The following is a 7,711-nucleotide window of genomic DNA, read 5'->3' as shown; positions in this document are numbered from 1 at the left end:
GGCTGCACATGCGTGTATATATCCGTGTATGTCTGCGGCTGCACATGCATGTATATATCCGTGTATATCTCCCTGCCACACTGCCCCTTGCATCTTCCTCTTAGCACTTGTATGAGCCTGTCTCAGTGCACGGGCCCTGGGCACACCTAAGTCCACATGGGTCACCTACTCACTGGCCTCCAGCTCTGCCCACATGCCATTCCTCTGCCTATGACACTCTGCTCCACACCCCTTCCCCTCACCCACCTTCCTCCTTTGCTCAACCCCTTTTTTCTTTTTTGTTTCTTGAGATAGAGTTTTGCTCTTTCGCCCAGGCCGGATGGCCCGATCTCCGCTCACTGCAAGCTCTACCTCCCGGGCCCAAGCGATTCTCCTGTCTCAGCCTCCCAAGTAGCTGGGACTATAAGCATGTGCCACCATGCCAGGCTAATTTTTTGAATCTTTAGTAGAGATGGGGTTTCATGTGTTAGCCAGGATGGTCTTGATCTCTTGACCTTCTGATCTGCCTGCCTTGGCCTCCCAAAGTGCTGGGATTACAGGCATGAGCCGCGGCTCCTGGCTTGCTCAGCCCTTTTTTATCCTTAGGTCTCAGCTCAAACGCTTCTTCCCCTGGGAGCCCTCCCTGCTGCCCAGGCTTCAGTCTTCCCCTGTCCAATGCTTCCATGACAGCCTGAACTTCTTTACCATGTCTTGTTGGGAAGGCCTGTCCAATTATCTGTGCCCCTGCTAGATGCAGAGAAACCAATTTGTCCCGGTTTGCCAATGACTTTCCCAGTTTGAGCAGTGATAGGCCCATGTCCCAGGAAAGCCATCAGGCCAGGTAAACCAGGACAGTTGGTCATCCTCCTAGACACAGAGGTCCGAGGGAGCAGGGAAGAGGCCTGCCTTATCCATTCCAGTCTCGCCAGCACCCAGCTTCATAAGTATTTACTAAATCATAAACACAACAGTCCCAGGTTATACAGCAATTACTCCGGGCCAGGCACTGTTCTGAGCACCCTAAACAGATCAACTCACTTAATCTTCCCAACAACCCAATGAACCAAAGGCTCCATGGAGGCAAGGCACTTGCCCAAGGTCACACAGCCGGCAGGGGTGCAGCCAAGATTCCAGGGGCTTTCCCCAGGACCCTCTGGGAGCACAGCTGTTCCAGGGCCTTCCATGCTGACCTGCACTGTCTCCTGCAGAGGTAGAGCTTGCAGGAAGAAGGCCTGAAGCTTCCACAGCCCTCTGCACTGGCTGGAGCCTGAGAAAACACCTAGCTTTAGCCCTGAGCCTCTGGAGTGGCCCCTACCCCAGAGCAGCACCACCACCCCTGAGGCCCCAGTGCTTTGCTGCAAAGTTGAGAATAATCTCTGGTGTCAGCACAAGGGGCCAGCTCTGAAAGGGAAATTAGGGGAGCAAAAATCATTGTCCTCATGTCACAGACATAGCTTAGAGAGGGTTAATGACCTGGCTCCTGAAGGCCTAGAGCTCTGAGTGGCTGCCCCTTCACCAAAGGATCCCCTCCTGCTAGAAACAGAACAAAACATGCCTGCACACACAGCCTTCTCGCCAACTTGGAGTTATGAGCCACATTCCTGACTCAGCCCCTCCTCATTCTAGCTGTGTGTCCTTGGATAGGTTACCTAACTTCTCCGAGCCTCACTTTCCTCATCTGTAAAATAGGAATAATATTAATAGTACCTATCTTATAGATGTGTTACTGGATTAAATTGATATATATATATATATTCGTGTGTGTGCATACACACACACACACCTTATAAACTGCTTAGAACAATCCTGACACAGAGCGAATGTTAATGGTTGGCTATTCCATCTTTCCAGGATGCCCTTCCTCACAACGTGGTGAAATCCAACACTCTTTGAGGCTTTCCTGCCCTTCAGACTCACAAAGAGCTGTCCCACTCCTCCGGAGGGCTGGGTCGCCGACAGTCATTCACGTAGTCTGTGCTACTGCAGCTTCCCAGGGTGGGACTCCCTCCTTTTTCCCCTGGGTCTGCTTATCCTGCCATGCGGAGACACCAGTTCAGAATTTACCTGATGGCAACCTACCACATTCAAATACTGTGGAGGGGTCCTGCCATCCTAGCCAGTCTCTGTTCTCGTCCCCACCCCACGCCCCTGGCAATCACAATACACAAACAGCACCTTATACTTCAAGAGAAAAAATACTCTATTGTTTTGTTATTACAAAAGTAAAAATGCCCATTGTGAAAAATCCAAACAATAGTTAAAATCCCCTCAGCACACCCCACTGCTCAGAGGTGACTTCCGGTAGTTCTCTCCCGGCGCTTCTCCACATTCATAAACACAGGCTGTTCTTTTTCACAAAATCTGAAACCCAGGTTACATATTGCTTTGCAACTTCTTCCCTTCTGTTCTTGTGGGTTCAAATTTATTTAACTGCATTTTTCCCCTCAATCTACCATAACAAGACATGCCATTGCAACAAGCCAAATGTCACAGGGTAATGGGGACCAAAACAAGGCCACGCCTCTCTTTCCTACCAACCAGAGATCCAGGGAACCAGCAAGAACAAGCTGCCAGGTCTCTTTCCTCAGGCAGAGAAGGATGTATATCCCTCAGATGCAGAAATCCTTTTTGTTTGTTTGTTTGTTGAGACAGTCTCACTCTGTTGCCCAGGCTGAAGGGCAATGGCATGATCTCAGCTCACTGCAGCCTCCATTTCCCGAGTTTGAGCAATTCTCCTGCGTCAGCCTCCTGAGTAGCCAGGATTACAGGCCCCCGCCACCACGCCTGGCTAATTTTTGTATTTTTTGTAGAGACGGGGTTTCACCATGTTGACCAGGATGGTCTCGATCTCTGGACCTCGTGATCCACCCGCCTCGGCCTCCCAAAGTGCTGGGATTACAGGCGTGAGCCACCGCGCCCGGCATTACTGTAACTTTTATAAACTTTTTAATTTGTTAAATTTCTGACTCTTGTAAAACACAACATTGTATAACTGTAAAAAATAAGTTTTCTTTCTTTATATCCTTATTCTATAAGTCTTTTTCTATTTTTAATTTTTTTTTCTTGCTTTGGAAACATTTTTGTTAAAAATTAAGACACAGACACATACATGAGCCTAGGCCAGGATGAGGGTCAGGATCATCAGCATCACTGTCTTCCGCTTCCACATCTTGTCCCACTGGAAGATCTTCACGGGCAATAACACACATGGAGCTGTCTTCTCCTATGATAGCTGTGCCTTTTCTTTTTTTTCCCTGACACAGAGTCTTGTCCTGTTGCCCGAGCTAGAGTGCAATGGTGCGATCTCTACTCACTGCAACCTCTGCTTCCCGGGCTCAAGCAATTCTCCTGCCTCAGCCTCTGGAGTAGCTGGGATTACAGGCGCCCGCCACCATGCCCAGCTAATTTTTCTATTTTTAGTAGAGACAGGGTTTCACCATGTTGGCCAGGCTGATTTTGAACTCCTGACCGTAAATGATCTACACACCTCAAGCCTCCCAAAGTGCTGGGATTACAGTCATGAGCCACCACGCCTGGCAGTGACTTTTTCTAGAACACCTCCTGAAGGACCTGTCTGAGACTGTTTTATATATTTTTTAAAAAAACAAAACCTTTTTTTTTAATAAGTAGAAAGAGTAACACTAAAATACTGATTATGGTACAGTAAATACGACCAGTAACATAGTCATGTATTATCAAGTATTATGTAATTGTACGTGACATACCTAAAAATTATTTTTTTGTTTTTGTGACAGGGTCTCACGCTGTTGCCCAGACCAGTGTGCAATGGCATGGTCACGGCTCACTACAGCCTCCACCTCCTGTGCTCAAGTGATCCTCCCACCTCAGCCTCCTGAGTAGCTGGGACAATAGGTGCACGCCACTAGGCCCAAATTATTGTATTTTTTATTTGTAATTTGTAGAGACGGGGTCTCCCTGTGTTGCCAGACTGGTCTTGAACCCTTGAGCTCAAGCAATCCTCCAGCCTTGGCCTCCCAAAGTACTATGAAATACTTTTACATAACTGGCAGTGCAGTAGATTGGTTTACACCAGTTTGCCATAAATACGTGGGTGGTGCATTGCACTACCTTACTATGGCTATGATGTCACTAGGTGATAGGAATTTTTCAGCTCCATTATAATCTTACAGGAGCATTCTGTATCTGCAATTTGTCATTGACCAAAATGTTGTGGCACAACACATGACATTTACGCTGGTGAAGCCTTGCCTCCCCCATCTTACACACACACGGTTTTTTGAAGCACAAAATGGGATCATACCTTACATACGCCTTACCTTACCTGCATAGCTACCTTTTCTTAACCCTACAAATCACTGCATATAAATTCAATGAGCTCATTCTCAGTCCCAACATATTCCCTCCCCAGAATGGATGCAACCAGATTTACCCACTCATACTATTAGAGGTAGACACTGAGATTGTCACTACGGTCACTGCCGTTAAAAAAAAGTGCCTGGAGTTTATGGATCGAGTCTTGACGTGGGCTTGCTGGGGCACAGAACATGTCCATTTCTATTTGAATAGTTAGCACTTAGAGAACAATGGGATTTTGCTTATATTTTTAATTTGCGTTTCTCCAACAACTGGGGAAGTTGAATGCCTTTCTCATGTTTATGCTTCTGTTTGCATTTCCTCTTCTTTGATGTGGTTTTGCTGGTTTATCTATTGTTTAACTTTTCTCAATTATTTTGTGGAGGTTTTGTATGTGAAAGATATGAATGCTTTATCTATCTGCATAACAAATATTTATTCCCGTCTACTATTGTGTCTGGACTTGTTTATGGAGTCTTTTTTTTTTTTGAGACAGATTTTGCTCTTGTTGCCCAGGCTACAGTGTAATAGTGCCATCTTGGCTCACCGCAACCTCCACCTCCTGGGTGCAAGTGATTCTCCTGCCTCAGCCTACCGGGTACCTGGGATTACGGGCATGTGCCACCACGCCCAGCTAATTTTGTATTTTTAGTAGAGATAGGGTTTCTCCATGTTGGTCACGCTGCCCTCGAACTCCCGACCTCAGGTGATCCACCCGCCTTGGCCTCCCAAAGCGCTGGGATTACAGGTGTGAGCCACTGCGCCTGGCTTTATGGAGTCTCTTAACATTTTGGTGAGCCCAACTCACTGTGTCTCACACCTGTAATCTCAGGTGTGCCTGAGATTTTTGGGAGGCCAAGGCAGGTGAATTGCTTGAGCCCAGGAATTCAAAACCAACCTGGGCAACATGGCAAAACCCCATCTCTACCAAAAAAAAAAAAAAATGCAGAGAACTAGCCAGGCATGGCGATGCATGCCTTTAATCCCAGTTACTCAGGAGACTGAGATGGGAGGACCACCGAAGCCCAGGAGGTCGAGGCTGCAGTGAGCTGTTATCACACCACTGCTCTCCAGGCTGGGCAACAAAGTGAGACCTTATTCAAACAAACAAAAAAATCCATGCAGGTAGACATTTAAACATTGTGTCATCTGCGCATCTTTCCCTATATGGCCCTGCTTTCCTGGTTGGTTTGAGGATATCCTTCCTACTCCCAAGACTACACATTTATACAAGAATTTTACTGAATATTTTTCTTATATTTTTACTATCTAATTTTATATATTTAGGTCATTTTGCTACCAGAAAGGGGTCCCAATCCAGACCCCAAGAGAGGGTTCTTGGATCTCTCACAAGTAAGAATTTGAGGGAAATCCATAAAGTGAAAGCAAGTTTATTAAGAAAGTAAAGGAATCAAAGAATGGCTACTCCACAGGCAGAGCGGCCCCGAGGGCTGCTGCTTGCCCTTTTTTGTGCTTATTTCTCGATTATATGCTAAAAAGGGGTGGATTATTCATGAGCGTTCTGGGAAAGGGATGGGCAATTCCCAGAACTGAGGGTTCCTCCCTTTTTTAGACCATACAGGGTCACTTCTAGGTGTTGCCATGGTACTTGTAAACTGCCATGGAGCTAGTGGGAACGTCCTCTAGCATGTTAATTTATCATAACTAGTGTACCATAAGCCGGGAGGATGACCTGAGGCTACTTGCACCGCCATCTTGGTTTTGGACGGTTTTGGCCAGCTTCCTTACTGCAACCTGTTTTATCAACCAAGTCTTTATGGCCTGTATCTCGTGCCGGCCTTCTGTCTTACCCTGTGACTTAGAATGCCTAGCCTCCTAGGAATGCAGCCCAGTAGGTCTCAGCCTTATTTTACACAGCCCCATGTTCAAGATGGAGTCGCTGTGGTTCAAACCCCTCTGACAATTTGTCCACGTGGATGCAACTTGCTTCTTCACTCATCATGTACTTCCTTCCTCATTAGCTTATATGGATTGTCCCATTCTTTTTCAAGATTGCATCATATTCCACTGAAAGATATCTATTTAACTTGGAGTATTTTTGGATATGGAAGTTGTTTGTAGTTTTAAATACTATTTAAATAATAGCAACAGATTATTAAGTGTCTCTTACCTGCCAGGCACAGACCTAAACACGTCGTGCATATCAGCTCATTTAACCCTCACAATACTACCAAGCGGGTTCTATTATCCTTTTTTGTGAGGAAGTACACCTTGTCAAGATCACACATGCAGTGATGCTAGGATTCTGATTCAGTCCAAGGTGCAAGGACTCAAAAATTCTGAGCTCTTAGCCACCATGTATACTTTCTCTGGTATTTACAAATGTAACCTGAAATATTCCATACTTTCACTTCCGGAAGGATGAAGCCCAGGCAAATAAACATTTGCTAGCTCCTCTTCAACCCCAGACCCTGTGCTGGCTGCCTTCCTGGGTTATCTCCTGGAATTCTCAGCAGTGCCCTCTGAGCGCTGGAGCCAGCGACTTTCCGGACTGGGAAACAGAAAAGCAGCCATGTTAAGCCCCTCTCCCAGGGTCTGCAGGTGGCTGTGCTGGGTTGCAGCCCAGTTCCACGCCACTCATGTATTCCAGCTTTTCTCTGAGAAAGACATGCTCACCAACTGTACAAACCCATACTTTTTGTTTCCTTGTGCTGCTGCTGAACTATTTCCTTGGGATGCATTCCCAGGGCGAGATTACTGAGTCAAAGGGTATGAATACTTTATGGCTTTCCGTCTATATTGCCAAATTGTTATGACAAAGGGCTGCACCCATGTTCTCTGCCACCAGCACTGCAGGGAGTTTCATGTCCTGCAGATTCAGACAGCAGGGTGCGGAAACTGAAGTCCCAATGTGAAGTCCCACATCTAAAACATGAAGCCCCAGCAGGAACGTTTTATAAAGAGCTGGTGAATAAAAGGCTCTGGTTTCCCTGACAGCCTCGATGTCTAGTGGGTTTCTGGGTTGGGTGCTTTTGTTTTTTGTGTTGTTTTGCAGAAGTTTGTCTTTCTTGTGAAATCGTTTAAAATGTGGCTGAAATGGAATGATGCATAGCTAGGCTTGTGTTTTAAAAAAGGGACACATCTGAGAAGAACCCTTTTCTGATGCGGCGCCCCTTGGGGAAGGCGGTCCTAGCCGCTTGGCGAGGGAGGGGGCGGCCCCGGCGCGGGGGCATCTAGCGGGGTGGGCAGCCCGAGGAAGGGGCACCTAGGAGGAGCAGCCCGGGGAGGGGACATCTTTGGCGGGGGGCTGCCAGGGGAAGGGGCAGCTGGGAGGAGCAGCCCGGGGAGGGGGCATCTTTGGGCGGGGGGCGGGGGCAGCCCGGGGAGGGGGCATCTTCGGGCTGGACCAATGGACTGATGGCCATGGGGCTCATAG

General features: G+C 47.3%; 1 pseudogene; it reads right to left on the bottom strand.

The window, feature by feature from the left end:
• LOC108282696 overlaps nt 1–7,711 on the bottom strand; it is a 47,316-nt pseudogene that overhangs the window by 9,145 nt on the left and 30,460 nt on the right.

The sequence above is a fragment of the Cebus imitator genome, unplaced genomic scaffold (assembly GCF_001604975.1).
Source record: "Cebus imitator isolate Cc_AM_T3 unplaced genomic scaffold, Cebus_imitator-1.0 Scaffold248, whole genome shotgun sequence".
In the NCBI taxonomy this organism is placed as follows: Eukaryota; Metazoa; Chordata; class Mammalia; order Primates; family Cebidae; genus Cebus; species Cebus imitator.
This window is presented reverse-complemented; position numbering and strand designations above follow the sequence as displayed.